The sequence below is a fragment of the Aulonocara stuartgranti genome, assembly GCF_965226115.1.
Source record: "Aulonocara stuartgranti genome assembly, chromosome: 10".
Taxonomy (NCBI): domain Eukaryota; kingdom Metazoa; phylum Chordata; class Actinopteri; order Cichliformes; family Cichlidae; genus Aulonocara; species Aulonocara stuartgranti.
Genome location: NC_138946.1, coordinates 5,249,329 through 5,265,749, shown reverse-complemented (window position 1 = coordinate 5,265,749; position 16,421 = coordinate 5,249,329). Strand labels below are relative to the sequence as shown.

At 40.4% G+C, this 16,421-nt stretch overlaps 1 protein-coding gene and 1 pseudogene across 2 annotated transcripts in view; one reads left to right on the top strand and one right to left on the bottom strand.

The window, feature by feature from the left end:
* Positions 1 to 201: 201 nt before the first annotated feature.
* Positions 202 to 16,421, bottom strand: part of LOC309716231 (rho GTPase-activating protein 24-like) — a 17,996-nt pseudogene continuing 1,776 nt past the window's right edge. The window contains exons 3-12 of the transcript XR_014280695.1: positions 13,914 to 13,936; positions 9,608 to 11,066; positions 7,346 to 7,459; positions 6,791 to 6,998; positions 6,583 to 6,715; positions 6,375 to 6,448; positions 6,138 to 6,259; positions 3,958 to 4,192; positions 1,650 to 2,594; positions 202 to 1,393 (exon numbers count right to left, since the gene is read on the bottom strand). The product of XR_014280695.1 is annotated as a rho GTPase-activating protein 24-like (transcript). The remainder of the gene's footprint in view (positions 1,394 to 1,649; positions 2,595 to 3,957; positions 4,193 to 6,137; positions 6,260 to 6,374; positions 6,449 to 6,582; positions 6,716 to 6,790; positions 6,999 to 7,345; positions 7,460 to 9,607; positions 11,067 to 13,913; positions 13,937 to 16,421) is intronic.
* The window catches only part of LOC309716234 (dual specificity protein kinase CLK4-like), a 24,959-nt gene continuing 13,729 nt past the window's right edge, over positions 5,192 to 16,421 (top strand). The window contains exon 1 of the mRNA XM_082549913.1: positions 5,192 to 5,555. The gene's annotated coding sequence lies outside the window, so the exon portion shown is untranslated. The remainder of the gene's footprint in view (positions 5,556 to 16,421) is intronic.

Here is a 16,421-nt window from a genome sequence, read left to right as displayed (position 1 = left end):
GAAGTGCTACATCTTCCTTTTATAGAAAGTCTGTGGCTGACTGACGGGCAACAAAGAAAAAAAAAATCAAGTTTTTATTTTAACAAGTTTTTTTTTTTTTTTATTGTTATTTGGAAATGCATCATCATGCAGTCTTCAAGTTATTTGGCACACTACACTGTAGAAAGAAAAACATTTCCCCTCTGCTTCTGTTGCAGTGCATCTCGAGCCTCAGAGATTTCCTGCAGCGTGTGTCAGTCTAGTTCCCTAAAAAACAGAAGTCATGTTTAACCACATCCAGTCCGTACATGACGTAAAACAGTCTGTCAGCCAGTGTTGGTCCACCTGACTCAGAGATCTTTACAAAGTAACCCAGACTGCTCTGATGATTTGACCTGTGAAACAAATGTTATTTCAAACCAGTCTTTCCATTTAGGACAACAAAGTTGATACCGGCTCACTTTGATGAAAGACATTTTGGTGAAAGGTTTTTTAATTTTGTAGGATGAAAAATATGAAAGTGCATGTGAGCTTGTTCAAAAAGATCTATGTGGTTTATGGATGCATGCCAACAACAACCTAGAGATGATCACTGAAAAACCACTTTAGCTTCTCTTTATGGTTACTGTTTACTCAGCAGGAAACGCTGGGAAAGTCAAATCAATATCAAAATTTTAGATTATGCGTCCCACATTGTTCCACACAAACAGTCTTTGTCCTACATTTGTTTGTTGGGATCTGGTCACCTGAGTTCTGTCTTTCTGAATATCCTGACATATTCCTCATATGTCAGGTCATAATCCACGTCAGGAAGCTCGTGTTAGAATATCTCTGAGGTGTATCTGTGACTCTGCAGCAGCCTGAAAATCCAAGAAGAAAGTCGAGTAACTGGGCAGCGATAGATCGAGCAGTCCACCTAAGCATAGTTTTAGAGAAGACCAGCATTAGTGTTCCCTCTACTACATGGACACAAAAAGTGAACAAAGCTGGAATTCTCTGACATGTGGTCATAACACATCGTAATCCAAGCATCTCAGATGTGTGGGTCATCTGTGACGTTTTCAACTTGGAGAAGGTCGACGTCCATGCTGAGAGCGTCTTTCTCCCCCTCCTCCTTTCACACTGTTTAGTGCCCTCCATTGCAGGCTTATCCAGATCTGTCAATACACATCTTCAGATACTCCCTCCTACTCTCCCTTTTTTGTCTTCTTCACTTCTCCTGATATCTCCATACATCTGGAAAAACAGCTCCATGTCTCTCTGCAGTTTGGTGTTTCGGCGGTCGGCGTCTGCTTTGGCTCGCTCCATCTTGCGAATCTTGATTTCAGCAACACTTTGGCTGCGCTTCTGCTGCTCCAGGCTGGCCCGCAGGACTGCAACCTGCCTCTCAAGGACGTCATTGCAGCGCTCCAACCTGCAGAGACACCATAAAACGTGGTGAAGGCTTTAAGCAAACACTGGTGGCACGCCACACATTATATAGGATCATTTATGCTGATTCTGTTACAAGGGAGTTTTTCCTTGCCACTGTCGACGAGTGCTTTCTCATAGGTGGTTGTCTGATTGTTGTGATTTCCATTATTGTTGGCTCTTCATCTTAAAGTGCTTTCAGGCAACATGATTTGGCACTATATAGATAAACTGAATTGAATACACTGAAGGTGTCTCACCTCTGTATCCTGGTCTGGTACTCAGACTTCTGCTGGGCCATCCTTTGCCGCAGCTCATCCAGGAGTGAGTGGGTGTCCCTGGGTTGTAGATGATCTTCAGCCCCCTGGAGATCAGGAGAACCTGAGGGAAGGAAGACATCTGAGCTGCCTGTACTAAGAGGGCTGCCACTGCGTACTGAACCCGAGGCTGGAGAGTTTGGGTGGTGGGTGTGGTCGTCATGGTCGTTATCACTGTTTTCATCATCATCCTCGTTGCTATCTTCATGATCGTCTTTGTCACTGTTTTCCTTCTCTGCTTCCTGATTTGAAGGCAACCCTCCATTTCTGACTGGACTAACTACACCGACATCATCACTGCTTTCATCCAATGGTAAAACCTCGCAGGAAGACCATGAAGAGGAATCCCTCGTGCGCTCCACTTCTTCAAGCTCTGCCTCATCTTCACCAGTTCCAATGTGGCCTCCGGAAGAGTTCATTTTCAAATGTCCATCAGTGACATCCATCATTGGTGGGTGTAGAGACACTTTGCTCAGATTGTCATAGGCGGAAGGGGTGCTCTCCTCCTGACCCTCACTGCTGCCCCCACTGGCTGTTTCTGGCACTGCACCCTCTTCCTCAGCACCAGCAGAGCTCCAGAAAGCAGAGCTGGCCTCTCCTGGGCCTGGCCAAACTTTGGTCCAGCCCATGAGCTCTGGTCTGGGCTTAGAATTTTCTGGCACCTGGAAGCTGGTTTCAGAGGCTTGAACATTTCCACTGGGTGCTATTTGGTGAGTGTTATGTTGGTGACAGTCGACGTTATGTCTGTCAGAGTGGTGCTGAGTGGGCTGACTGGAGGAGGGTGTGGGGTAGAAACAGTTCCCCGGGTGGGAGGAGGTGTAGCGATGTCCGAGATTCCTTTTCGGACCGGAAGACAAGTCTGATTTGGCAGCAGCTGAGAAGGCACAGCTAGACAACAACAACAAAAAGTTAGAATTTGAAGTTGAGGCACATTCTTGCAGCTGAAATCATTTTTCTTGCAAACTTTAAAAGTTTTAATGACATCAAGTGACAATGAAAGAATGCAAGTAAAGATGTGAAGGAAGAACAGGTTGTTGGGATAGACACAAAGACTGGGGATGATTATCTGGGATCCATCTCTTGCACAGGAAGCACATGAGCAAGGCTTAGATAGAAGAGTCTGGAGGAAAACAGAAGAGGACAGGTACCTATGGCAAGCAGGTGAGGTGTGGGTGAAGCCACATATTCTCATTCCCAAGACATCACAAGTTGATGCTTGGTTAGAAACCCGGTCTCGTCATATTTTAATTGTATTTAATTTTATTTATTTAGCACCAAATCACAACAACAGCCACCTCAAGATGCTTTATATTGTAAGCTAGAGACCCTACAATAATAATCAAGGTATACCCAAATATCATCATTTTCTGAGGCACTGATTTTAATAAGGAACAACAAAACTACAGAATTCCACAAAAAAGAACCAGAAGCCAAATTGTTGAGCCCTCTTTACACCTATTTATTGCACTTTAAGTTGCTCCTACTTTGGTTTGGCTAGGTTTAGGCTGAAATACCCAGCGCATCACAATCTGAGGCCAGTGGCTACTGACAAAGTTGACATGTTGACAGTGAGCATGAGTTGGCCATGATCTCTATTGTTTACAGCTGTGCACAAACCTGTCTCTTGTTTGTTTGTTGTTGTCTCATTCCAGACCTTTTAGATTTGGATCTGGAGATTCGTGTCCTCTCTTAGCTGCCATTTGTTGTCTGACAGTCACAGCCCTGCCTTTCTCTATTTTACCTCTTTGGGTCTGTGTGAGCTCCGCCCTTCTCTCCATCCTCCTGTATCTTCTGTATCTGAAATGTGTCCTCATATTTTTCTTTGCTAAGTGAATTGTGTCTTGCTCCTTTCTCCCTCTGAGCTTTGTCCTATCTCTTCCTCCTCCCTGTAAATTGTGTTTTCTCCTCTCACTCGGCCAGTGGTGTCATCGGTTTTCCATTCGTGGGAAGTGTCAGTCCTTCGCCCTCTGTGTAAATGTTGTCCTTGAGTAATGCCTTGTGTGTGTATGAGTGTGTGTGTGTGTCTTTCCTCTTCCCTGGCCTTTGTTTTTGTGGTGTAGCTTCTCCCTAGATGTCTTCTGTCATTAAAATTTGTGTCTATCGACATATTACTAATCCTTACATTAGGACCTATTTGTGAGTACTGACTTGGTACCCAGAGCACCCAGAGACAGTGTAAGTTTTGAGTTGTGAGGTTTCCACATTGCGATTGTTAGCTGATGGTGAAGTTGTTAGAGCAGGTCAGTTTTACCTGGAGCTCTCTGCGTCTGCAGCAGGCTGTCCCGTCTCCCTGAAACGCTCCGCTATGAGAGGCAAAGACAGCTGGCGAGGGCAGGGAAACGGGTGGAGATGAGGCTGCTTCAGAGCGCTTGGAGATCCATGTGAACTTCTAGTTGGGCGGGCATAGATGGGTGGAGAAATTTTTGCAAACAGAGACTCGTGTTCTGTGATCAGCTCTAACATTAACACCTGGACCAGCGCTGCACCTAGAGCACAGACAGATATTCTCATTAGACCTCGCTGCTTGTGTTCACAACCTTAGAAAATTCACTGCAGTCAGACCAATCAGATGACCACTATTATATCAGGCTAGTCGGGTGTGTATGCTGCTCACTGTGTTCTAATATTAACTTAAGAAAGAAAGAAGCACTGGCTGCAGCACATGGAGCATAATAGCATCACAGCTAAGCAAACAGGGAGTCATGCAGCTGACTAATTTGTGAATTACACTTCTAAACGATGACATCATCATTTAAACCTTGGCATACCGTACATATTAAGATTAATGTTAAGATTCTTTATTTGTGATTGTAGAAAGATTCAACAACATTTATTTTGGTGACTATCAACCAACGGCAACTGAATCAGAATCAGAATCAGAATACTTTATTGATCCCTGGGGGAAATTATTTTTTGTTACAGTGCAGATAAAAGTGGCTTAAAAACTCACATACACACAAAAATACTAGTAATTAAAAGAGCTATCAAAAGTATCGATCAAAATAGCTATGTATCAATGAGAGGAATACATAAAAATACACACAATACAATATATATAGATATTTATAAAGATATTTATTAAAGCTACTCCACAGTGTATATTCTGGCTTTTTGGTGTTTTGAAAGTGACTTGTCAGCAGTGTTGGTCAAGTTACTTGAAAAAAGTAATCAGTAACTAATTACTGATTACTTCCCCAAAAAAGTAATCCCATTACTTTACTGATTACTTATTTTCAAAAGTAATTAATTACTTAGTTACTTTTTAAAAACACGATTTACAACCTGAAGAGGTGATAAAGCGATAGATCTTTTGGCTCAATTCTACTTTTTCTGCATAATCCATCATACAAAATGTAATCAAATGGAAAAGTCTCCTTTTTTAAAACTTGTTTTATTAGTTTTAATCTTTTAACTTTATGCATCAAGCAAAAATTTAATTATATGCAACATTCTCTGACTGGAAGAAATTTGTTTAATATGTAAACCTATTTTCTGCACATTCCAGCACATAAAATAAAATATTTTTTTGTGTTTACACTCACTCTTTCAAATAGATGCAAGTAAAACACAGCAGAAAATAAATAAAATCAAAGACTCAGCGGTCCTGTTGCTCTATTTTCACCTGTAAACCAGGAGTGGGGTAGGCGGAGGTTTACCCTGGTGCAGGTGTGCCGCAGCGGTCAGTGGACGAATCCGCGAGTTTCTCTGTGCATTTCCCATTACGTCGTAGCGCACTCGGTGCTTGCTTGGAAGTTTAGGGGGTTTTTCGCTGTAAAAAGAAGTTTTCTTCCCACGCACAACGGACACTAATGTTTTTGTCACTTTTTATGGAATCAAACTTAAAGTAAGGTCAGTACTTCCACGCTTTAAACGCTGCACTCGATATATTATCCATTGTTGATCTGCACACAGCTGTTGTCACGAACGTCGCACTTGCTTACGTCACTGTCATGAGACATTCTTGCAAAAAAAAAAATCACGGTTTTAGTAACGCAGTAATGCAGCGTTCCTACGGGAAAGTAGCGGTAATCTAATTACCGTTTTTGCAATAGTAATCCCTTACTTTACTCATTACTTGAAAAAAGTAACGCGTTACTGCCCATCTCTGCTTGTCAGTCACAAAGAAGACACACCCTAAAGCTTACCCTGCTTTATCATCCATTTAACTCTAAATATGGGACCATAACTTTTAAAAATGAGCTTCATGCTGTACTAAAGAATATCTGAAATAAGTGACTAGTGAGAAACTCATCTTCAGGTCAATCATCAAGGTCATACCCATGACACGAGTAGTAGAGTCACCCCCTTGTGGCCAATAAAAATCATGACGGTTTATGGCATTTCTGCATTTACTCTCTTTTCAGACTTGGAGGCTGTGTCTGCCTTTAAAATAAAATCTACAGATGGCACAAGTGTTCATGTCCTGTTTACCTCCCACGATGCTTTGTGGGTCTTCAGCTTTGGCTCGGAGGATGTTTGGTCCAAACACGGTGGCCAAATTCTGGACACTCATCTTGTTGGTGCAGGAGTAACTGTGGACCTCAGTCAGAAACCTGCACAAACACACACACATTTCCAGTACCCATGACAAGACTAATCAAAAAAACACTCATTCGGTTTGACTATTATTCTTACTTTACTATTATTATTATTAAGGGGTGGTCTTACTGGCAGATAAAGTTGAGCAGGTTGAAGTTTGCAACTGGTAACTCATGAAGAAGAATTCTTAACTCCCTCAAACCCTAAAAGAAAAAGGAGAGCAATGCATCAATGTGACATGTTAAACCACTGAAGGCTAAAATAAGAGTGCAGATTTCCAGAGGGGCGAAGCTGCTTTTAATCAAACAAACTGCTTGATGGTGCAGTGTGCAGTTACCAGTGTGCGGTCACTTGACAGCTTTTGGCCACAGAGCAGGAAGTCCTGGTAGTGGCTGTAAGGAACCAGCGGTTCAGGCAGCTGTCTGAGGTAGAGCTTCAACAGTGATGCCACCGTGTGGACGTCTGTGTTACTGCAGATAAAACGTTTTATCTTAAGAGAGCAGATCAGAAGAAAAGCAAAGGGAACATTCAGAGAGGAACTTTACCTATCGAAGGATGGCCTCTCTCCTGAATCGAAAGCCTCCTGCAGCTCTTTGACTAAACTGGCCCGTCCAGGCTGGCGAAACAAGCCCACTTCATGCAGACCTCGCTCTCGAATGAAGGTCACGCATTGCTCCACCACCAGAGGAACCAAACGCACCCCATAACGCCGCTCATACAGCACCGTTTCCTCCAGGCGCTGACCAAAGACCCCTGCAAGAGGGAAAGATTTACTGAGTGCTCTCTCTGAAGAGTCTTCAAATCATAAACAATAATAAGACTTTACAGTGTTAGGTAAGACTTGTAGGTGACCTTGCACATCACATAGCTCTAGTCGCATAGAGTCAATTTGACAACATGAGCAAGAGGAGGCAGGGATGCATGCATGAACTGTATCTGGGATGCTTACAGCGCCAAAGTGTTGTGTTTGTATAACAACACATCTCAATCCTTAATCTCAGATACCCTTCATATATATCGAGCAAAACCAAATGAAAGCAGGATATTTTTAAGCTGTGTACCAGTGAAGAATGAGAAATAAAGCCAATGAATATATGTACCCGTGAAAGGGATCCAGACACCCTTGTTAAGGCTCTTCAGCCACTCGTCACCCTGACCGGCGCTGTTGGATAAAAAGAAATAGGAGCCTGGGCTGGCCAACACATCTCTGTTACCTACAAACGCACAAATGGGGAGATGTTAAGGAGCTTACTCAGGTCAAGTCTGGACTTGTTATAATAAATCCAGATATTATTACCTATCCTCATAGTACTTTTATAAAACATCAGATCATAATTTAAAAAAACAACTTTATTGCACTTCTCTTATGCTGTTTAATGATTATCACTTGTAAAAGCAGAATAATGGTGTGATATTGGGTTGATGTCATTTTATTTGAAAGTGTTCTGTTTTATTCTGTTATCGTTCGCCCCTCCTCATTAGTTTCAGCTGGGTTTAGGCTGTCACACCTGCGCCCAGTTAGTCATTGGTCTCCTCAGTGTATTTACCCACGGATGTCTTTTCCTCGGATGGCAGATCATCTCGTATTCACTGTAGTAAAGTAATTCAGGTCTTCCTGGATTCCCCACTTTTTTTATTTCCTTGTGTGTGACTGCTGGACGGTTCTATTGATGCTCCTTGATTGTTTGCCACATAGATTGATCTCCTGTTTATGCCTCATGTTGCCTCAAATGACAGACTTTGTCATACTAACATTAGACCTCTCCACACTTGATGAGTAAAACCTTTAAAGTCTGATTTGGCTTGGACACAAAAAACCTAGTTGCTTCTATGTGCTCTTTACTAAACCTTCATTGCTTTATTCACAGTTGACAATAATCCTCATATATTTTATACAGGGCCTTGGAGCAGCCTCACTGTGCATCGACTTCCTGAATCAAACTGTTTTATCTCTTTTCCTTCTCTTCCCTTTAAGCTTTCTTATGATTGGCTGCCCATCATGAACACACACTGGAGCAGCAGGAAGGCGGAGCTTCTGTGGTAGAGTGTGGGGTTGCAGCAGCCTGTCTTACTGGATTACGATTATTCTTTGTGGCACAGATTCAATAAGGTGCTGGAAACATTCCTCTGAGGTTTTGGTCCATGTTGATGTGATAAAATTCATGCAGCTGATGCCATGATGAGCTCAAATGTGCTCTACTGGATTGAGATTTGGTGACTGTGGAGGACATTTGAGTACAGTGAGCTTTGTGACACGGTGTGTTATCCTGCTAGAAGCATCAGCCATTAGAAGATGGGTACACTGTGGTCATAAAGGAATGGGCTTAAGCAGCAACAATACTCAGCTAGGCTGTGGCAGTTAAGTGATGCTCAGTTGGTCCTAAGGGACCCAAAGTGTGCAAAGAAAATATCAGGATGGATCCATGCTTTCATGTGAGCAGTCTGATGCTACAATTCCAAAGGTCACAGCAGAAATCAAAGCTGCTGAATTTGGTCAGTCCCTGCAAACTGTAGCTCCAGGTGTCTGTTCTTAGCTGAGCTTAACTTCAAAGTTTGGTTGTAATGAATTGTTATTTGACTCACTGTCGTCTTCTTATCACCTTGAAACAGTCATTTCCCTCTGATTTCTGCATCAACAAGGCATTTTCACCCAAAGAACTGCTCACTGGATAGTTTGTCTTTTTTTAGGCAGTTCCCTTTAAACCCTACAGACAGGCTTGTGCAGAAAAATCCCAGAAGATCAGCAGTTTCTGAAATACTCAGACCAGCCTGTCTGGCATTGACATCCATGCCAAGTTCCAAGTTGCTTCCACATTTTGAACTTCAGCAGGCTATCTCAACCACGTCTACAGACAAAAGCAGACTAGATCTTCTTTTAGTAATTTAATTTATAGTTATAATGATGAACACAATTTTGTTTTGAGGAAATTCTATATTTTCTATTGTGGCATTGTTGTATTTTTAGAATAGTAATCCTGTGTAAGCTGGACTTCAGCAAAGCAGCACTGTTGTATCTATATATATACCGCAGTGTCACATCCATTCAAATATGCATTAACCTTCTGATATAACCAGCATCAGGACACAGAGACATCTCCCCACTTTAATCACTGACTCTTGACGCTTTCCTCTCTCCTCTCATCCTTTCATCCTTTCATGCTCCACTGTCTGTACTCCTCAAAGTCACATGAAACACACAGACACATATGTCTGAAGCACACTAAAACACACACACACACACACACAGTCACCTGAATCTGAAGACCCTGACTCAGCATTTAACAAGTGTCACTCAAGGGCAACACACACTAACTCACACAGCTGGAGTTTGGGAGAGATTAGCGATGGTGTGTGTGGCTTACCTTTGTGGCCCGTACTGTCATGCTTCCAGGACTTGAAGCAGCTGAGTCCCATGCTGCAGCACTCCTGCGAAGCGCAAACTTCACACGGCAATGAGGAATTTTTTTTGAAGACTAGTAACTGAATGTGAGCATTTCGGAGAGTGCAGTTGCATAAAAATGAAAAAACAAACATACAAAACAAGATTCTTCTAATTTTGCTGTCGTTGCACTTACTCTTCCTCCTCCTATCAGCACCCAGTTTCATCTAGCAGGATTTCAGTCTGGTTTTGAACATCTTGGTAGCTCAAAAGGAGTTGGAAAAACCTTTATGGGGGGTATTTCTGGATGGACGTGGACCATGACATACACAATCTTGGAAATGTCCTTGAGTGAAGGTAAACTTTAGATTCTTGGTGGATAATACTGCTTAAAGAGAAGTTCTGGTAGAAATATTTTTAATATGAAATTCCAGATCCCAGCAGGAAGCTTTCTTGGGAAGTTTCAGAGAATTTCTTTCTTTCTTGTGTCTTCTTGTTTTCCTCTTCTATAACTACCCAGTTTTAGTTAGTAGAGTAGTTTTGAACTTCTTGGCACACCATAAAGAGCTCATACTTGTTCAAAAAAAAACTTCAGAAATAGACATTGTTGGTGGACAAAGACCACAAAACACATGTTGTTGTATAGACTTTGGTCTTTTTTTAGTGAAAACTCTTGCAGAGATGCATTTGATGAAGAATTGACCTCAATTTCTTGATGAATACTGTATCAAATGTACATAAAAAAGTGATCCTGATAGTGACAGAAGCTTAATACTATATGTCATTTGAATTGTTTTTTACAAAGAGCTTCCTTCTTAAATGTAAAGACAATCACACATTTCTTGAAAAGAAGTCCAAGTGGATATCAAACCTTAAATACAGGATCCAAATGATTCAGTTCCTCTTGAAGATGATTTCTTGGTGGATATTGTAACGTCAAATGCCTTAAAAGGAAGTTTAAACCAAAGCACAAGATCCAGAGGGATATTAAACTCCTGGAAACCTCAACTTGGCCTTGATTGACAAAAATTTCGACAAAGAATCTTGTAAAGCTGCTGTTCCTATCTGTAAACAGACATGTGTCTGAAGGAGAGGTTTCTCGTAGATGAGGGGTGTGAGATTTTAACTTCAAATGGAATGATATCTCATGGTTACAGAGCCTCTTTCGGTACAAGATTTCAGCTTTGGGATTTGCTGGACAAACACATTATGGGAGGTTCCTGGAGGGAGTCTGTTTTTCTTTAAAGTTGTCATGTTAAATTAGATTTCTAGTGGATACTACTGGACATTAAGCAAAGGGAAGTTCCAGTATACTGCACTCTTTCCCACCTCTGCAAGCAGACAGCTCATCTCTCATGCTCTTCTTAAAATAGTTTTCCCTTCTTCCTTTGAAAATCTTCATTGGGCTTGAGCACCTTGTGTTGATTTTAGGTTGTGGCTACCTAAACAAAAAACAATCACAATTTTTGGCAACATTTTTTCAGCCATCTCTGCTCTGTGAACACAAATGAAAAGATGCATAGCAAGCACAACCTTCCAAATGTTCCAAGTTGCTTGTTAATGAAGCTTCTTCAAATAGCTGTTTTCTCCCTGCAGAACTTCTGTTACATTTCAGCCATTACCCCAGCAGATTTCTCTATATCCAGAGCCCAAGACGTCCAGTCTTCATTTTTCCTTTTCCTCAGACACCCATGAACTCATCACTACCTCCAGGAGTGAAACGTCTCACTTTACTTCCTGTATCTCACGATGACTATCAACGGATCAGTATGATTTCCACCCATCTCTCCCTTTGCATTTCTTTTTAATTGTATATTTTCTTTCAGAAGTTAAAAAGTAAAACCATCTATCCCCCTCCCCATTTTCAGTCCCTCCTACCAGAGAATCAAACTACTCCATCTTCTATTTGGAAAGACACAATCTTAATACTTATTCCTGCATCCTTCCTCGTCTCCCTCTTCACATCCTTTGCTTTATCTGCTCGTTATCTTGCAGTCTCGCTCCAGTTACAGTCTACACATCTTAATGTCCACGTCATTGCCAGCCCTTTCCTTCTTCTTCCTCCTCTCCATCCCTTTCTATCTGTATCTCTCGTTGTCCCTCCCTTTGTCCCCATCCAGCTTGTCCTTCTGTCTCATTCCCACTATCCCTCTCTCTCTCTCTCTCTCTCTCTCTCTCTGTCTCTTAATTTCCCAGCAGTCTGTATGCCCCCACTTGGCCCCCTCCCCATTTACCTCATCAATAACCATAGTCTCTGCGTGTGCGTGAAGGCTGTGCATTAGGAAAATTGGTTCACTGCGACGCAGTGCTGTTTTACCAAAGTAATCACAGCTGATGGTGAGAGAGAGAGAGACAGAGAAATGGAGAGAGAGAGATGATCTGGCTCAAATTCTGCTGCTGCTGAAGTATGGCCTGCTGCAGAGAGCGCGCGCACACACACACACACACACACACACACACACACACACACACACACACACACACACACACACACACACACACACACTGGTACCATGATTCAAGCAGACATTAAAGTAAGAGAGGCTGTCCGGTCCAGTCAACTTTTGAACTCCATTAAAGTATGAGGAGCCTCTCTCGCAATACAGTCCAATTCAATAAGCTTCATTGGCCTGATGTAGGATATAATGTACAGTGTACTCCTGGAGCCTTTTTCAATACAAGGAATCAAATAAACAGTTGTCTGCCTAAAGGTTAATACATCAAAAGAATGTGGACATGTGAACTTTACAGTCAAGCTTGACCCCACGAGAACAAAAACAAAAAAGGAGTGGTCAATTTTGAAGGGGGCTGAACAGCCACAGGTATAAAGGGGCCCTCTTGTGGTCATATGAATGACCGAATGTAAACCATCCAACATTTGGACAGATCTAATGTTACACAGAATCTGTATGAGAGTGTCTCAGCTGTAGGGCCAGGGGCTCCTGTTGAAATGATGCTGTAGTGATGTGTAGGTGGACCAGTTTATTTTATTTTATTATTTTATTCATAATTTTCAGGCAAACTTTGACCTGTTATAACATTTGACAGCACTAAAAATACCTTAAGTGTCATTCTTTTATCCTGAAATTTGATGATTTTTCCTAAAAGTATCCAAAATGTGAATAAAATCTTTACTTTCCCCTGGGGCTGTTCCAGGCCTAAGTTCAGATGGATTTTAGATCCACTAATGTGCTGCCATTTCAGTGAGTGTGGGAAACAGATGTGCAAGTCCCACACATGCAAGGTTTCCGAACACCGCATTAAATGTACAGACTAGTTTGCAAAAAGCAAACTAATATTGATAATTCTAGATTGTACTTACGAGGACTGTCTTTATAATACAGCAGTGAAGACAGTGTCTAATGATTGTGGTGGTTATATAATAAAACAGAACAGTTCCAGAAAGTTCTTCCCTTTTCGCTTTTAAAAAACTACTTTAAAGTCATTATGGCAGTTAGTTTTTCATGTTTTAGGTAAAATGATGTGTGAAAATACACATTTATCACTGAAAATAAGAGTTGTAAATCCTAAAAAACACGCTCTCGATGCTCTTGGAAACATTAATTAGACTTTAACAATTGTTTACTGATGTCAGACGAGCTATTTCTACATTCTAAATCAATCTATGATTCAAAATGACTTATTATGATTGGCCTGGGTCACAACTCACCTGAACTAGATTCATGAACAAATATGAACAGTATACAAAGGTTAATGGCATTATAAAATTGATCTGTAAATGGTTCTAGATGCAGTCTAATAAGATTTATGTCCCCAACCTAAAAGCAACCATAATGTTAACATGTTCAGATGCTGCCAGATAACGCAGTCGAGCACTACCTGTTTGAAAGCCAAACAATCTCCAACAGCCATCACGCCTAAAGCTTTTTAGCCCTGTTGAATCACTTCCTCACTTTTTCTGAGACAACAAGCAGCCTTAAGTAAGAAAAATAAAAAAACACAATAACAAACACAAAATTCCCAGTTTGCGACACACAGTTGTATCCGTGTCTGTCTGCTCGTGCCGTACTGTAACTCTGCTGGTTTGTGTGACTGATTGACTATATTCTAATCACAGCTGAGAGCTTTCACATCTGTCTGTCAATACATCTGGCAGTGAAAAGGACACTCTTCATTAGAAAGTGGTGTGTGTGTGTGTGTGTGTGTGTGTGTGTGTGTGTGTGTGAGAGAGAGAGAGTGTGTCTGTGCTCTGCACTAAATTAAATGTGTCACGTCCTCACTATGACTGCATGTCTGTAATGAATCACATGCGTGGAAATATTGCTAACCAGGAGCTCGTTGTCTTCTTTTTCTGAAAAAAAAGAAAAAAGAATTGATCTCCTTAGTCCAGCAACCTCTAATCACACACACATATCAATCACATAAACTGTCCAGTGGGTTGATACTATAAAGAACAATACAATATAGCACACAGACTATTTATATACTGGTTCTGTTGTTAAATTGTAAATGAAAACTGTTCATGTTATTCAGGAAATATGTTAAATTATCTACTGAGGACTTTATGTTTTAAAGAATTGAATTGACATTTCAGAACTTGTTGTTCTGTAAAGGATATTCCTAAAAAAAACTTCAATAAAGTTTAAAGCCTGATTATTGGCTAAAAAGAGAAGAATATACAATGAAAAAGTCCAAATTTTAAGATAAAATAGGATTTTGGAACTCAAACTAAGTTCTAAATATAAAAGAAATGTCAGATTCAGGTGACTAAAATATCAGGTTAAAAATGTCTGCACACCTGAATGAACGACAAGTCTTTAGGATGAAGGAAAAAACAGAAACTGATAAATTATACACTGTAATAAAGAGTTCAGTAGAAAAAATTTTATTTTGTTTTTTTGTGGCAGTTGACAGACTTTTCCATAAATGATAAAACGGAAAATTCTGTAGATTTACAGTATACTCTCTGTACTATTTATGGACATTTCCTTCAGCTAAAACAAACAGAAAACTAAATTTTCTGTATCACTAACTGATATTTTCCTTTAATAGAAAAATTGAAAGTTCTGTTTATATACCATTCTCAGGCACTTCTTTTCACTGTAACTCATTAAATGTACTTCTTTATATCCTATATTTCTATACAATTACAACCTAATACACCACTTGCGCAAAATTTTGTAAATTAAAACCTTTTACATTAATCTGTGCTTAGTACACAATAACATTGGTACAATTAATGTTAACTATTCTTCACTCTCCTCAACTCAAAAACTATACTAAAATATAATGACAGCACCCAACTTGTCATTAAATGACTCACAAACTTTCAAATTTGAGCATTTTTATTTCCTTGAAATCAGTTTGCCCAAATGTAAACGTGTTTATATACATTCATTCAAGTGGCTCCAAAGTGTTTTATTCAAACAGAACACCTGACAAACAAAAAATGTAATATTTAACGATATGTTTACATTTAATAATATCCAGAGTACCTTTAAGTTAGAATCACTGCCTTGTGGTTATTTTGCCTCAGCCAAACAGTTATGGTGTGGTTTTCATCCATGTCTGTCCACTCATGATACAGTATACACATGTAGTCAGTTATAGCCACTCACTTTTGATTACTGAATTGCATTTACTTCATCAACAAAGTGAATTTTTGTGAACATTTGTCCTGGATCAACTCTGTGGGGTCTTTACCTTACAATATAACAAACTTTGAGTCAAGATTTGTTGACTGTTGACGCCACACCAGAGTCTATTTAAAGAAGTTTAAAGTTTACAGTGGAACACCTATATCAATGATCGGATTTTCAAACACTATCTTTAACAAAGAGAGAGTAAATGATCAGGAAACAAATACAGATTAAAACACAATGGGAAATAAAACATCTAAGAGTAATCCTGAAAATGTCAGGAGTGAAGTCACAGCAAATGATATGAGGCTATTCCTAGACGAATTGCAGTGTTACACAGGAGCAGTGGCAGCAGTTTCTATCAGGTCACGCAGATTAAGCCACCACAGAAACGATTTGTAATTTTGTTGAGAACATCATCAATGTGCTCGCAGTCGGCAGGTGTAGAACTGACGTTTTGCCAGGACATCCCCTTCACTAAGAGAAAAAAAAAAGTGGTCCCAAAAGAGACAGAGACAGCCCCAGAACTTGACTCTAGGTGCAAGAAAAAATGCAAAAAACTATATGCATGCTTGTGCATGTTCTGCATGCAGACTCCGAACACAGATGAAAGACAGTGAGGGGCAAAGTACAATAATAAGCGCTTGTCCGGATGAAGACAAACTGTAAACAGCGGCTAAGTGAAAAAAGATCATCTGTGTCCACAAATCCTCAGCAGTGACAACACTTAAACAGCATAGTTCAAAATCCTCAATGCATACCTTTTTTTGTTTTTTGTTTGTTTTCAAATTGTCTTAGCTGTTTAACTTTAAGTAGAGGAAAAAGTACATATTTGCACAACCACTAAATGTTAGAGAAGCCTCTGAAAACGAGGTCACAGTTACTTCCCAAGCAAAAACCTCTGCTTATGTGCACAGACCCTAAACTGCAACAAATAAGACCATAATAAGACAAGTGATTACAAAGTGACACCAGAGGGTAGAGGAAGAGCAAGCACAAAGTGACACGTTGTGTGTGCACACTTTCTCTTGGTACGACTTCATATGCCAGTGTGAGAAAGTCCTGAATGCAGCCTGCATCTTAGTCCATCAAGTTCCATCTGAGCTTTAAATAAAATACACAAATAAGCTTTTTCTTAGATTTTCTGAGTTGTTCAGTTCATACAGGAACTTATTCAGAGGAAAAAAAGAGAAACAA